Source organism: Nycticebus coucang, chromosome 13, assembly GCF_027406575.1.
Source record: "Nycticebus coucang isolate mNycCou1 chromosome 13, mNycCou1.pri, whole genome shotgun sequence".
In the NCBI taxonomy this organism is placed as follows: Eukaryota; Metazoa; Chordata; class Mammalia; order Primates; family Lorisidae; genus Nycticebus; species Nycticebus coucang.
In genome coordinates, this window is record NC_069792.1 from 84778693 (window position 1) to 84794344 (window position 15652).

Consider the following 15652-nt stretch of genomic DNA (forward strand, 5'->3'; position numbering starts at 1 on the left):
TCAAAACCAGCTTGAACAAGATTGAAACCCCCGTCTCTAAAAATAGCTGGGCGTTGTGGTGGGCACTTGTAGTCCCAGCTACTCAGGAGACTGAGGCAAGAGAATCACTTGAACCCAAGAGTTTGAGGTTGCTGTAAGCTATGACGCCACGGCACTCTACCAAGGGTGACAAAGTGAGACTCTATCTCAAAAAAAAAAAAAAATGTTCACATAAATTTGCTTGGGAGGTATTTTTATACCCATTTTACAGATGAAGAGACTGAGCCTCAGATATGTTAATAACTTAATCAAAGTTCTGCTTAAAAATCAGAACAGAACTTGGTGACCTAGTCCAATCCCTCATTTACCCAAGAGGGTTATAGCCCAAAGAAGAGAGACCTGGAGGAACAGGGAGCTCGTTAGCAGCAGTCCCAGGGTGCCCAGAGACCAAACCAACAGGGCTAGAATATTCCATTAATCTTACTGTACTGACTAATGTCCCTGAGAAATGTAAATTTTTAAGTAAAATTCAAGTCTTATGATTTACACATTCCAGTGACTGAATTTTATCAGGACTTCTCATCAAATGAGTTTGGTCCAAAGAATATCAGAAAAAAATAATAGGTACTTGAGCCCCCAAAGAGGTTATTCTTCAGAGTGAATCAGGATCCTGAGAAACAACAAAGTTGAAACATGAGGTGCCTGTAAGTCCTTACCTGACCATCAGATTAAATGCAGATCTGTTGCTTGGTATTTTTGGACAAATTTTTGTCATCACTACATGTTTTAACTGGTCTACTCAAGCGATTGGAGGAGTGTTTAGTGAGTCATGTTAAGTCTGTTAAGTCTGTTTCCTTGTATGAGTCATCTCCTGATTTGTCGAATCCTGAAGAAATCATTTAACCTGTTTGGCATTCTGTGTTCACATTTGTACACACACACACACACACACACACACATACACACATTCTAGCCATGGCTGTCTGATTCTTTCACATCATACAGACTGATCATTAGCAACAATTACACTTGGTCATTGGGAAATAGAAAAACGCAATTCTTCCCTGTCCTTTTCTTGGGTGGTTTGTCTGTTTCTCTGTGTCAGACCTGTCGTTTTTCCACAGAAAGCAAACATCTGGACATGCACTCTCTTCACTGTGGCATACCTGATGCCTGGTACTCAGGAGATCTCAGCACACGTGGAATTGACTTTTTACATGAACTCCAAACCATTTTATTGCTAACAATTGTGGCTACATGGACTGCAAACCATTTTACTGCTTTACTCAGATGATTTCATAAAAATAAAACAAATCCGTGATTTCTTTTAAATAGTACATTCATTTCAAGAAGAAGAAAGTCACTTCAAAAGCAGTGCAGAATGTTCATCTTTTCTTTCATTCCAACTGCAGCCTAAGAAATTCAGCCCCCTAAGGGACATAATACTTTCAACCAGGGTTTACTGTTGATAATAATTTAAGAAATAATTAAGTCTTTTAAACATCTGCTTTGCTAAAAATTGTATGTAACCACTTCCATCCAGGTTAAAGTATTTCCTGTAGAGCTGGTCTTGTTGTGGCGAATTTTCTCAATGTTTGTATATCCATAAATGATTTGATTTCTCCATCAATTTTTTTTTTTTACATTAAGGCTTTTTATTTTGAGGGTAATTGTAGATTCACATACAACTGCAAGAAATAAAACAGAGAGATCCCACATACCCTTTACCCAGTTTCCCCCAAGAGTAAAATCTTTTTTTTTCCAAGCCTTGACCCCCTCCTTTCTTTCTTTTTTCTTTTTTTTTGTTGGGGATTCATTGAGGGTACAATAAGCCAGGTTACACTGATTGCAATTGTTAGGTAAAGTCCCTCTTGCAATCAAGTCTTGCCCCCATAAAGTGTGACACACACCAAGGCCCCACCACCCTCCCTCTGTCCCTCTTTCTGCTTTTCCTCCCCCCATAACCTTAATTGTCATTAATTGTTCTCATATCAAAATTGAGTACATAAGATTCATGTTTCTCCATTCTTCTGATGCTTTACTAAGAATGTCTTCCACTTCCATCCAGGTTAATACGAAGGATGTGAAGTCTCCATTTTTTTTAATAGCTGAATAGTATTCCATGGTGTACATATACCACAGCTTGTCAATCCATCCCTGGGTTGGTGGGCATTTAGGCTGTTTCCACATTTTGGCGATTGTAAATTGAGCTGCAATAAACAGTCTAGTACAAGTGTCCTTATGATAAAAGGATTTTTTTCCTTCTGGGTAGATGCCCAGTAACGGGATTGCAGGATCAAATGGGAGGTCTAGCTTGAGTGCTTTGAGGTTTCTCCATACTTCCTTCCAGAAAGGTTGTACTAGTTTGCAGTCCCACCAGCAGTGTAAAAGTGTTCCCTTCTCTCCACATCCACGCCAGCATCAGCAGTTTTGAGATTTTGTGATGTGGGCCATTCTCACTGGGGTTAGATGATATCTCAGGGTTGTTTTGATTTGCATTTCTCTAATATAAAGAGATGATGAACATTTTTTCATGTGTTTGTTAGCCATTCGTCTGTCATCTTTAGAGAAGGTTCTATTCATGTCTCTTGCCCATTGATATATGGGATTGTTGGCTTTTTTCATGTGGATTAATTTGAGTTCTCTATAGAGCCTAGTTATCAAGCTTTTGTCTGATGGAAAATATGCAACTATCCTTTCCCATTGTGTAGGTTGTCTCTTTGCTTTGGTTATTGTCTCCTTAGCTGTACAGAAGCTTTTCAGTTTAATGAAGTCCCATTTGTTTATTTTTGTTGTTGTTGCAATTGCCATGGCGGTCTTCTTCATGAAGTCTTTCCCCAGGCCAATATCTTCCAGCGTTTTTCCTATGCTTTCTTGGAGGATTTTTATTGTTTCATGCCTTAAATTTAAGTCCTTTATCAATTTTGAATCAATTTTTGTGAGTGGGGAAAGGTGTGGGTCCAGTTTCAGTCTTTTACATGTAGACATCCAGTTCTCCCAACACCATTTATTGAATAGGGAGTCTTTCCCCCAAGGTATGTTCTTGTTTGGTTTATCGAAGATTAGGTGGTTGTAAGATGTTAGTTTCATTTCTTGGTTTTCAATTCGATTCCAAGTGTCTATGTCTCTGTTTTCGTGCCAGTACCATGCTGTCTTGACCACTATGGCTTTGTAGTACAGACTAAAATCTGGTATGCTGATGCCCCCAGCTTTATTTTCATTACTAAGAACTGCCTTAGCTATACGGGTTTTTTTCCGGTTCCATACAAAACGCAGAATCATTTTCTCCAAATCTTGAAAGTATGATGTTGGTATTTTGATAGGAATGGCATTGAATAGGTAGATTGCTTTGGGAAGTACAGACATTTTAACAATGTTGATTCTTCCAATCCATGAGCATGGTATGTTCTTCCATTTGTTAATATCCTCTGCTATTTCCTTTCTGAGGATTTCATAGTTTTCTTTATAGAGGTCCTTCACCTCCTTCGTTAGGTATACTCCTAGGTATTTCATTTTCTTTGAAACTATGGTGAAGGGAGTTGTGTCCTTAATTAGCTTCTCATCTTGACTGTTATTGGTGTATACAAAGGCTACTGACTTGTGGACATTGATTTTATATCCTGAAACATTACTGTATTTTTTGATGACTTCTAGGAGTCTTGTGGTTGAGTCATTGGGGTTCTCCAAGTATAGGATCATGTCGTCAGCAAAGAGGGAGAGTTTGACCTCCTCTGCTCCCATTTGGATTCCCTTTATTTCCTTGTCTTGCCTAATTGTATTGGCTAGAACTTCCAGCACTATGTTGAATAGTAAAGGTGACAGAGGACAACCTTGTCTGGTTCCAGTTCTAAGAGGAAAAGCTTTCAGTTTTACTCCATTCAGTAAAATATTAGCTGTGGGTTTGTCATAGATAGCTTCAAATAGTTTTAGAAATGTGCCACCTATGCCTATACTCTTCAGTGTTCTAATTAGAAAAGGATGCTGGATTTTATCAAATGCTTTTTCTGCATCTATTGAGAGGATAATGTGATCTTTATTTTTGCCTCTGTTAATATGGTGGATAACGTTTATGGACTTGCGTATGTTAAACCAGCCTTGCATCCCTGGGATGAAGCCTATTTGATCATGATGAATGACTTTTTTGATGATAAGCTGTAATCTATTGGCAAGGATTTTGTTGAGAATTTTTGCATCTATATATTCATGAGTGAGATTGGTCTGAAATTCTCCTTTTTGTTTGCGTCTTTTCCTGGTTTTGGTATCAGGGTGATGTTTGTTTCATAGAATGTGTTGGGGAGGATTCCTTCTTCCTCAATTTTTTGGAATAATTTCTGCAGTACAGGAATAAGCTCTTCCTTGAAGGTTTGATAGAATTCTGGAGTGAAGCCATCTGGACCAGGGCATTTTTTGGTTGGAAGATTTTTTATTGTTTCTTTGATCTCAGTGCTTGAAATTGGTCTGTTCAGGAGCTCTATTTCTGCCTGGGTAAGTCTAGGGAGAGGGTGTGATTCCAAATATTGATCCATTTCCTTCACATTGTCAAATTTCTGGGCATAGAGTTTCTGGTAGTATTCAGAGATGTATCTCTGTGGGATCAGTTGTTATTTCCCCTTTATCTTTTCTGATTGAGGCTACTAGAGATTTTACTTTTCTATTCCTCATTAGTCTGGCCAATGGTTTATCTATTTTATTTATTTTTTCAAAAAACCAACTCCTTGTTTCATTAATTTTCTGAATGATTCTTTTGTTTTCAATTTCATTGATCTCTGATTTGATTTTGGATATTTCTTTTCTTCTACTGGGTTTAGGCTTAGATTGTTCTTCTTTTTCCAATTCCATAAGATCTCTTGTGAGATTGTTGATGTGCTCTCTTTCTGTTTTTCGAATGTAGGCATCTAAAGCGATGGATTTTTCCTCTCAAAACTGCTTTTGCAGTATCCCACAGGTTTTGGTAGCTTGTGTCTTCATTGTTGTTATGCTCAAGGAAGTTAATGATTTCCTGTTTTATTTCTTCCTGCACCCATCTGTTATTCAACAGAAGATTGTTTAATTTCCATGCCTTTGTGTGGGGTCGAGCGTTTTTGTTAGAGTTGAGTTCCACCTTTAGTGCCTTATGGTCTGAGAAGATACAAGGTAAAATTTCAATTCTTTTGATTCTATTGATATTTGTTTTGTGTCCCAGGATATGATCAATTTTGGAAAATGTTCCATGGGGTGATGAGAAGAATGTATATTCTTTATCTTTGGGGTGGAGTGTTCTATATGCGTGTATCAAGCACAGTTGTTCTAGGGTCTCATTTAAATCTCTTATATCTTTGTTTAATTTCTGTTTAGAGGATCTGTCCAGCTCTGTAAGAGGAGTGTTAAGGTCCCCTGTTATTATGGTATTATCAGATATCATATTGCTCAGACTGAGTAAGGTCTGTTTCAAGAATCTGGGAGCATTTAAATTGGGTGCATAAATATTTAGAATTGAAACATCTTCTTGTTGTATTTTTCCCTTGACCAATATAAAGTGACCATCTTTGTCTTTTTTGACTTTAGTTGCTTTAAATCCACATGAATCTGAAAATAAGATTGCAACTCCTCTTTTCTTCTGAATGCCATTTGCCTGAAAAATTGTCTTCCAACCCTTGACTCGGAGCTTTAATTTGTCTTTTGAAGCCAGGTGTGTTTCTTGCAGACAGCAAATGGATGGCTTGTGTTTTTTAATCCAGTCAGCCAATCTATGTCTCTTCAGTGGGGAATTCAAGCCATTAACATTTATTGAGATAATTGATAAGTGTGGTAGTATTCTATTCATCTTATTTTGTGACAGTCCATTGCTTAGTTTTATCTTTTGCATCAGTGTGGAGGTTAGGTTCTGTCCTTTAATTTCTGAGTTCTTACTTTGATGCTGATCCATTGTGGTGGTCGGTGTGCAGAACAGGTTGAAGTATTTCCTGTAGAGCTGGTCTTGTTGTGGTGAATTTCCTCAATGTTTGTATATCCGTAAGTGATTTTTCTCTGTCAATTTTTAAGCTTAGCTTAGCAGGGTACAGAATTCTGGGCTGGAAATTGTTCTGTTTAAGTAGATTAAATGTAGATGACCATTGTCTTCTTGCTTGGAAAGTTTCATTAGAGAAGTCTGCGGTCACTCTGATGGATTTGCCCCTGTAGGTCAACTGGCGCTTACTCCTGGCAGCTTGCAGAATCTTTTCTTTTGTCTTGACTTTGGACAGGTTCATCACAATGTGTCTTGGAGAAGCTCGGTTAGAGTTGAGGCAACCTGGGGTCTGATATCCCTCTGAAAGCAGTGTGTCAGAATCTTTGGTGATATTTGGGAAATTTTCTTTTATAATATTCTCTAGTATGGCTTCTATTCCTCTGGGGCATTCTTCTTCCCCTTCTGGGATTCCTATAACTCGTATGTTGGAATGCTACATAAAGTCCCATAATTCTGACAGTGAACATTCTGCTTTCTCTCTCTTCCTTTCTGCCTCTTTTACTGTCTGAGTTATCTCAAGAACTTTGTCCTCTACCTCTGAAATTCTTTCTTCTGCATGGTCTAACTGGTTGCTGATACTTTCCATTGCATCTTTAAGTTCCCTAATTGACTGTTTCAGTTCCTTCAGCTCTGCTATATCCTTTTTATATTCTTCATATCGTTCATCTCTTATTTGATTCTGTTTTTGGATTTCCTTTTGGTTATTTTCCACTTTATTAGCAGTTTCCTTCATTGTTTCCATCATTTCTTTCATTGTTTTCATCATGTGTATTCTAAATTCCCTTTCTGTCATTCCTAACATTTCTTTATAGGTGGACTCCTCTGCAGTAGCTAACTCATGGTCCCTTGGCGGGGTTGTTCTGGACTGGTTCTTCATGTTGCCTGGAGTTTTCTGCTGATTCTTCCTCATGAGTGATTTCTTTTATCTGTTTCCTTGCCCTAATTTTCCTTTCACTTCCTCTTGCTCTTTAAGTTCTCGTGCCTGTGGACTAAGGGTTAGATGAGTCCTTTTGGTACAGGACCAGAAGGGTGAGAAGGTTGAAGAGCAAGAAAGGGATGAAAGAAAGGAGGACCGAGTGAAAAGAAAAAAAAATAGAGAAAGGAGAGGGGGTGGGTAAAAGGAATATTGACAAAAAGAAGAGAGGCACAGAAAGAGGGAGACAGAGCAATATAGGTGTACAGTAGGGTACTTTGACACAACCTTAAAAAAACCCCACCTTCTGGTGGTGCCCAGTTGGGTGGTTCCCTTGAGGTCAGCCGCTCTTTGCTAACCTGATCAGACACAGTACCCCACCTCCACCAATTAGAGAGGAAAGACAAAAATGCTATAAATCAAACCAAAACAAACAAACAGAAAACTTTACGGGATAATACTGGGTGAAAAACCAAATAATAGCGGTAGAAACACTAGCAAAAATGAAGTTCTAGTTATTAAAAAAGGCAGCAATGGGAAATTATAATTAAACTAGAAAAATTGAGAAAGAAAAAAGATCTGTACGGAAAAGATTGAAATTAAAATACAAAACAACATCAACAACATCAAAATAGACAAAAAACAACTAAACCAAAAAAAAAAAAATAACAAAACAAAACAAAACAAAACACAACCAAAAACAAAGCAGTATGTATATGTTGTTGAATATTGTCTGGGCAACACGCGGTCCTCTGGGGTATGAGATGTGAAGTGGAAGACATTATTCTTAGTAAAGCATCACAAGAATGGAGAAGCATGAATCCTATGTACTCAATTTTGATATGAGGACAATTAATGAGAATTAAGGTTATGGGGGGGAGGAAAAGCAGAAAGAGGGACGGAGGGAGGGGGGTGGGGCCTTGGTGTGTGTCACACTTTATGGGGGCAAGACTTGATTGCAAGAGGGACTTTACCTAACAATTGCAATCAGTGTAACCTGGCTTATTGTACCCTCAGTGAATCCCCAACAATAAAAATAAAATAAAATGAAATAAAAAATTAAGATGGAACTAAAAGAAAAAAAATTGTGTCACAAACCTTTGCTGAATGTGTTTAAGCTGGGTATTTATTGAAGAGATGCACCATATCTTAGATTCCCCCCCGTTCCTTTGTCCACTAAGCAAAAAGAGCACTTATCTTTAGTTCTTTTTCTGACCATTTTACAGGTGGTAAAAGTTATTATACACCATCGCTCAGTCACTGTCTGAGCAGGGTGCATCACACCCTTGCTATGTTCCTGGCACTCTTTTAAGGCAGCTTTTGGAACACAGAGATAAACATCCTCAGGGAGTGGATAGGCCATAAAGAGAGAGAAACATGTAAGTATGTGTACCTAAAAACACGTGACCTGTGCAGTGAGTGAGAGGGGTACAGGGTATCTTTAGAACATCCGTGACCATAAAGGTCCCAGCCAGCCTGCCAGAGTCAGAGGAGGCTCTGTGGAGTTGGCTGTGAGCCTGCTCTTAATAGATGGGTAGGAACTGATCAAAGAAATACAGGTGAGAATGAAAGGGGGAGGGTTTCCAGGGGGAGGAGACAGCAGGAACAAAGCAGAGAGGACAGGAGCAGCAGGGGTGGGGAGTGGTGAAGGGTAGAATGACAGGGCATGAGGACAGCTGGCCAAGGGTGAGGCTGAGATCACAGAGGGCAGCCTTGGCAGAGGCTTCGGTTTCATCTGAAGGGGTGGGAACCATGGAAGACCTGTAAGCGGGGGACTACCAGCAGGTAGATAGTGCTATAGGTAGATATCTCTGGGGGGATAGAGAGAGGGATGGAAGTACATGACAGGAGGCAAGAAACCAGTCGGAAGGATGTCGTGGTTCCCGGCAGCAGCTGATAAGCAGCAGAGCCAGGAGAGCAATAGACAGCTGGATAATAGACTTGAGACATATTTACGCGGCAAACCCCGCAGGACTCAGCAACTCCTCGAATGGGAGAGAAGCGCCAAGGAATCTTATTGTTCTCAGTGAGACCTCACTTTCACTGATTTTAGGTCAAGAATAGAAAACAAATCCTGTGCTTCTGGGAAGATTCCCTGCATTATTAGAAAAACTTCTTCCCAATTGCTGAGGCCGGCCCAAAGGAGGAGGCAGGAACTCTGTTTGGTACAACATCTGAATCTTCTTCTTGCTCTCACCTATCAGATCCATCTTGAATAAGATGGTTTTATTCTGTCAGTGGTTACAGAAACCTACTCCTGAACATGTTCCATTTCTGAACGCCTTAAAAATGGTATAAATATATATACCGTGCTATTTCTCACCACAGGCAAGTTATAACAAATTTTCTTATAAATAAGCAAAGAATGAAATTACCCAAAATCAACAAATAAATGAATGCATGGTGAAAATTTATATTAACTTGTGCACCATCCAGTTAGGATCCCTTTTCTGCTAAACTTCCTGATTTAAGGGGGTGCCTCACGGTGTGTTGTCTTGGTGGGGGAGGTGCTCACTTCCAAATATAGGACCCAGAGGGACCAGATTTTCTCACTCCCTGCCAGAGCAGGCATGTGACTTACGTTTGAGTGATCACGCAGGCTTCTGGGGAAGCGACAGAAGGAGGCTGTTGGTTCTGTGTTGTTGCAGGGCATTCCTGCCGGCATCCGTGAGAGGGAGAGGGGCTGACCACGGAGAAGTCCGTGGTGAGAGCTTTGCTGTGGTCCTTGCTGCCTGATCCTCTGGGGGCTTTTTCAATACCTGCCTTTTTTCTAAACCTGTTTCTTCAGCCTCTTGCTGATACTATGTCTTCCAAAAAAAAAAAAAAAAAACAGAAAAAACAAACATTTGCATAAGCCAGGGTCAATTTCTGTTGCTTGCAAACAATAATCCTGCCAGCATAGACCTTCCCTGTAGAAGTATCCAGAGACGAGGACACACACCCACCCTCACCTTTTCCTTCACCATCATTCCCTTATGCCCCTCCAATCTTATGTGCTTGTGTGTGTACTGGAGCCAAGAGTTGAATTAAACCAAAGGGGATGATTTGTAAGTTTTAGGATTTACAAAAAAAAAAGAAAAAATTATATATATCTGCTGAGAAAACTGGACGTAAGCCCAGAAAAGGGATTTTGCCTTGTACAAAACTTGCAGATTTAGAAATATTGAGACAGAGAAAAACGTTGAATTATCCCTGTGTGACAGTCAAAGATGAAGAATTGACAAGCTTAGAGCTGTAGATTTTGCTTATAAAACCATGGCATGAACATCATCAGGGAAGCAAGGCAGAGCTCAGAGAAAGTCCACTTGGTGAGATTTTGTAAATTTACCTAAGGCATGTGTTTTGTTATAAGCCATTTCTAAAATTGATGCTTCAGATGTGGAGTTTAGCTTAAAAGCAGGAGGAAGGCAGTAACATTATTGTCTATTGTGTGGTTGACTTCTATAATGTCTATAATTTTATTTTTTTTTTGAGATACAATCTCACTTTGTAGCCCTCAGTATAGCGCCATGGTGTCATAGCTCACAGCAACCTCAAACTCTTGGGCTTAAGTGATTCTCTTGCCTCAGCCTCCCTAGTAGCTGGGAGTACAGGTGCCTGCCATAACTCCCAGCGATTTTTAGAAATGGGCTGGAACTACAGGCACCCGCCACAAGGCTCAGCTGATCTTGAGCTCCTGAGCTGGGGTAATCCTCCCTCCTTAGCCACCTAGAGTGCTAGGATTATAAGCTTGAGTTTAGTTGAAGGCAGGAGGAAGGCAGTAACAGATGGCGGTGGCTCAACCATACCCATCTCTTCTACATTGGTTTATTAACTTTACTTTAAAACCCTACAAAGTAGGTAATATTCCTGCTTTATTTATAAGGAAAGTATATGTCAGGTGACTTGCTCAGAGTCATGAACTTCAAAAGTGGCAGAGCTGGGATTTGAATCCAGGCCTTTTGACTCCAACGCTCATGCTCTTCCTAAAATACCATTCTGTCTCCTGAAGGCTGCATGAGGGCTACTGGGGAGCAAAAAAGAAAGGGAGACTTGAGGATTTTAGAAGAACATTCTTCTTCCCTGTGAATGAGAATCAGGACTCGAGACACAGCTGACTAGTTTGGGACATAGCTGGCACTGTGGACTTTGCAGGCGCCTTGGTTGTCTTGGTATCCCATACAATACCACCCCCAAATCACCAAGAAACTCCCTCTGTGGCAAAAGAAGGACAGAGCTGGGCTCTTGCTAACAAAATTACTGATTTTGGTGTGTAACCCATCACTCAGAAGCTTTATAGAACTGTAGAATGACTTTCTAAAGCCCAGCTAGGAAATAACATCCTAAAAATGTAGGAGTCCTGGTTCAGTGACCAGGAGGAGCTTCAAATGACCACAGGACAGTTTCAGCTTCAAATTTAATGGAACACATCTGTGTTCCCAGGTGGAAACCAAGACCTCCAAATGCACCAAGGTTTCAGGGATGGGACCCCGGAGTGGTCTAAGTGGGCTAGTAGGTGTAATAGTCTGCAAGTAAGATGGGGTGATGCCCACCCTCGCCCTGCTCCCAAGACCATGTTTCTGCCTGGAGGGGAACAACACTACATTGTGCAAGACACAGTGGCTGTCACGAGACAGCTGGTCACTGTATTGATTAGAATGATTGATCTTAATCATCCAGGGAAATCAGGTTAGTGTCATAGACTAATGGCAACAAACACCGTGTCTAGAGCCTCGAGGACTCAATGGGCCTCGTCTTAGTGCTCCCACACACAGTCATAATGGTTGATAGGGAACTGGAAAACCAGTAAATATGGCATAAGATCCTGTGGGCTCAGATCCTGTGGAATGAAGGTTTGACTCATTCTTTCATCATCTGAGGACGAGGAGAAGGCGGAACGAGCAAGTTGTCATCGTGATTTCCATCCCATGAGCAGCTGCTGCAGTGTGGACTGTGGCTGTTATGCTTGTGTGTTTTAGAGACAGGGTCCCGCTCTGTCATCCAGGCTGGAGTTCACTGGTGTGATCAGAGCTCAGTGTGGCCTTGAACTCCCGTCTCAGGCTCCCAAAGTGTTAGGATTACAGGCATGAGCCACTACGCCCAGCCTACGCTTGTGTTACCCAATTGATTATTCAGTAATTTGATCTTTCCTCTCACCTTTCTGCTGCTTCGTGTGACGGGCACATGACAGTTTAGGTTCCAGAGGAGAGTGTGACAGTATTGATATCATGATGTGACGGTTTATACTCTGCATCCCAACAATGTTGGGGGTAAGAGTTTCTTCACCTGAGGGAGGGGCAGGCCAGATGCTGAGTGGATGCAAAAGGTGGGCCACACAGGCTCTTCTCTGCACCCCTCCTCCCTGCCGTCCTGTCCATTCTCCGTTCTTCTTGGGGCCTGAGGAGGCTGACTTCTACAAGCCACCTCACCTGGGCTCGCGTGCCATCTGGTTTCCAGTAGCATTTGGTCAGTGAAGGTTACTGGCAGGAGACGGATGTCAGGGCCTTGCTTCCTCCTCCCTCTTTGCTTGGCATCTGTCCCATGACCTCACTTCCTGTCAGGCTGGCCCTGACTTAATCTGTGGCTGGACTCTGTGAATCACACGCCACCTTTTACCCCTTAGAACCCAGAGATAGCAGCGGCTTCCTGCAGCTGTGAGTCTCCGGTGGTTTCCATTAGCCCTGGCCACACCTCTGGACACTTTATTAAAACCTCTTAAGTTAAAACATTTGAGCAGAGTTTTATAACCTGCTGGGCTCCTGTGTGATACAAATTGAGGAGGTGATTTCATTGTATTGAAGCAGTCTTTATTTCTCTGAAAGTTATGTAGTAGGGTTTTTTTTAAAAAAGCAAGGGTCACTATGCTATTTAAGTCATTTGGCTCTACCAACATCTGATTTACATGCAGACTTCCAGGAGAAAGCTGTGCCAGGTGTAATATAAAAGAAACTTAGGGAAATATACCAGTACTTTCCTCCTACCATACTTATTGAAAAAATGCCTGTCATAAATGAGAAGATTGATTTTTACAGACATGTGATAGAATCTAACTATTACACTACTTTTTCTATTGGCTGTCATCAAACGATAATCCTTTGGGATTTGTAATAATGAATCGTTTGTTTATTCCTCTTCCATGCTTTTTTTTTTTTTTTTTGTAGAGACAGTTTCACTTTATTGCCCTCGGTAGAGTGCCGTGGCCTCACACAGCTCACAGCAACCTCCAACTCCTGGGCTTAGGAGATTCTCCTGCCTCAGCCTCCTGAGTAGCTGGGACTACAGGCGCCCGCCACAACGCCCGGCTATTTTTTTGTTGCAGTTTGGCCGGGGCTGGGTTTGAACCCACCACCCTCGGTATATGGGGCCGGCGCCCTGCTCACTGAGCCACAGGTGCCGCCCCTCTTCCATGCTTTTCTTTAGTACTTACTGAGTGCCATAGCTGGTCCCTGCCATTGGTTAAACAAAGATAAGTGACATGTGGCCCTTGCCCAACAGGTATAAGCTGGGTACAGTGTAAGAGCTTAGATGTGATTCAGCTGTCACTTATGAGATGTGTGACTGTGGGCAAGTTCATTCATGTCTGTGCTTTTGAGTGCTCTCATATATTTATTTTTTAATTTTTTAATTTTTATTTTGTTTATTTATTTTGCAGTTATTTTTGGCGGGGGCCGGGTTTGAACCTGCCACCTCCGGTATATGGGGCCAGTGCCCTACTCCTTTGAGCCACAGGTGCCGCCCTTATTTTTTATTTTATAAAATTTATTTTTTTTTTTTGTAGAGTCAGAGTCTTACTTTATCGCCCTCGGTAGAGTGCTTTGGTACCACACAGCTCACAGCAACCTCCAACTCCTGGGCCTAGGTGATTCTCCTGCCTCAGCCTCCTGAGCAGCTGGGACCACAGGTGCCTGCCACAACGGCCCGCAATTTTCCTGCTGCAATTTGGCCAGGGCCCGGTTTGAACCCACCACCCTCAGTATATGGGGCTGGTGCCCTACCCACTGAACCACAGGCGCCACCCGAGGGCTCTCATATGTAAACATAATACTAACTTTCATTCATGCATCAAATACTCCTTGAATGCTTGCTCTGTGCTGAGGCAGGCATTGGAGGTATAAGACTGATGGAGGTATAAATCCCCAGAAGAAAACAAAGTAAAACAAAACAAGAAACCACTCAAAGCAAAATAAAAGAAAAAAGTCAGAGCAACATAACAAAAACAAAACCTATGCCAGACAAACAAGTATAAACCTCACTTGCTGGATAGTCTCTGCAGTCATGGCATTTGAGGTCTAGGGATCTACTTTGAAGAGTTGTGAGAATGAAATGAGACATTTATGCAGTAGTAGGCCCCATAGATATGAGATTATGATCATCTATTGAGATTATGACTGTCTATTAAACTAAAATGGAATGCACGGTTTGTGTGTGCAGTTAGGAGAGAAGGAAAGAATTCATTCTGTTATGGGGAAATATGGAAAGTCCCATAGGAGAGGTGACTTTCAAAAGAGGGGTCGGATTTCTTTCAATGAACAAAGGACGGGGAGGATGAATTCCAGGAAGAGGGCAAAGCTACGCAACAGGGAGAGTGCCAGTGGTGTTTGGAAAAGGTTTTGAACTCAGTTTGGTTGTGGCAAAGGCTGCATGAAAGAAGAAGAGCTTCCCCTCCCAGGGGAAGAGCTGGGAGGCAAGTCAGGACCTATTCCTATTCCTTGGCTATAGGAAGTCTCTGCCTGGGGTAGAGGTAGAGAGCCCTGTGGGGTGAGGAGAGCATCTTCTGTAGTGTTTGACCCTGCAGGCTTGTTGAAACCAGTGTGCTCCTCTCCTTCTGGGAGAGGCACACCATCTTCTTGTGCTTTAAACAGTTTTAATGGCTGAAACTGCATTAAAAGCCCCTAAACAAGGTAAAACCAATCGATCCAGGGTACTGTTTTAGAGTACCAAATGGCCAACTATCGGCACAGGACTACCATGTTTAAATGGCATGCTTCCTTGGCAGGGTTCTTCCTAGAGAAAGCACCTGGGTTGTATGTGACAAAATCAGTTTCCCTTTACAACACGTCAAAAATATAAGTTGTGACATGAAGGAGCAGCTTCTGGGATTTGTAGCTATCAGGAACCAATGTCAAGTGCTGCTTTATATTTCTTATCCATTTTCCAGGGCCAAAGGGAAGGAAGAAAGGCCAAAAAGAGATTGACAACACGTAGAATCACACTTACTAAACACACAGAGTGTGTCACCCTCAGTGTGAGGTGCTGCTGACTGACAGAAGAATAAAGTCAGATCTGTGGACCCAGAGGAGCTCACAGTCCAGTGGAGACAGCAGTGTCTGCAGGCAGTGTTGGGCGCCGCAGATGTTATCCCTGAGACCTAAGTATGGTCATCCTCGTTCTCAGCTGTCAGAACCAGGCTTCCCAGAAGTGGTTTCTCTTGAAACCACAGCAGTCTTTTTTTTTGATGTGGTTGCAAAAAGTGCTTTTGTCAGCCGATATCATCTGGCTTTGACACCTAGGTTCTAGGAACAATTCCTCACTGGTCACTGGTGCCATCTTGTAGTTCCCAGGTTACGATCTTGTTGTATAGTTATATTTATCACGCACACACAGGTTGAGCATCCCTAATCTGAAAATCTGAGATGCTCTAATGAACATTTTCTTTGAGCATCACGGCAGTGCTCAAAAAATTCTGGATTTTGGAGCAGCTCAGATTTTGGGTTTTTGGATTGGGGATACTCACCCTTTATTGTGTTACGCAATTGCATATAACTGGTTTCAGGCATCACACATGGGCATCGAAT